The following is a 1,175-nucleotide window of genomic DNA, read 5'->3' on the forward strand; positions in this document are numbered from 1 at the left end:
CCTGGGGCAGTCGATTCCAGGTGTATTGCACGCCCCTCCACGTGAAAGCAAACTGCGGCCTGCACTCTTCTGCCAAGGGAATGGAGAAAAATGCATTTGCTATGTCAATGGTAGCATACCACTTCGCTGTCTTGGACTCCAGCTCGTACTGGAGCTCCAACATATCTGGTACAGCGGCACTCAATGGCGATGTGACTTCATTCAAGCCACGATAGTCTACCGTCAGTCTCCATTCACCATCAGATTTGCGTACAGGCCAAATGGGGCTGTTGAAGGGTGATTGAGTTTTACTGATTACCCCTTGACTCTCCAACTTCCTGATCATCTTTTGAATAGGGATCACAGTATCTCGATTGGTCCAGTATTGTCGCCTATGTATTGTTGAAGTGGCTATTGGCACTTGTTGATCATCAACTCGCAGGATTTCTACAACAGAAGGATCTTTTGAGAGACCAGGCAGGGCAGACAATTGCTTGTATTTCTCTTTAGTTACCGTGACTACACTAAAAGCCCATCGGTATCCCTTCGGGTCCTTGGACGGTTAGGGCCCTTCCTCCTGCGTGTAGGGGGAGGAGTTGTTGACCAAGATCTGGACCAAGATAGAGGTTGAGGTCGAGTTTGTGGTCTAGATCACTTTACTGGTGCGTCTTTGTAGTCATCTCCGTCTTCGTAGTCATCCTCATATTGGGAATATTCATAATCTCCTTCCATTTTTCCCTTAGAGTGGGTGGGTTGACGTCGGACTTCGGAAAGATCTTCGAAATTCTCTGCTATAGTCTATATTCACTGACACATTGTTTCTACATCTGGTTCATCCAACTTTGGATGGAATGCTGAAATTAGGCAGTTGATGTATTGTGCAGGGGCACCTTTGATCACTTTTCTTCACATTGGATTGGTACATGGGAGACGCGCAGGGTCTAAGATATCATAATAGTCCGGTTTACTGAAGATAAGTTCAAGCATGGCCAGTTCCCATAGATATTGAATACCTTCTTCCGCAGTTGTCCATTTTCTTGGAGAACTTGTTAAGTACTCTTTAAACGGATATCTCTCTCTCATCGCAGTAAGGATCCTAAGCCAGAGACTATGACTAAATCGTTCTCGTGCAATCCCTTGTTCAATTTCACGGTCTCGAGCCAGAGATCCCAACTGCTGTGCTTCATGACCTTCCA

Source organism: Empidonax traillii, unplaced genomic scaffold, assembly GCF_003031625.1.
Source record: "Empidonax traillii isolate 1590-97213 ecotype Southwest subspecies unplaced genomic scaffold, ASM303162v1 scaffold6:size4315531, whole genome shotgun sequence".
NCBI classification, from domain to species: Eukaryota; Metazoa; Chordata; class Aves; order Passeriformes; family Tyrannidae; genus Empidonax; species Empidonax traillii.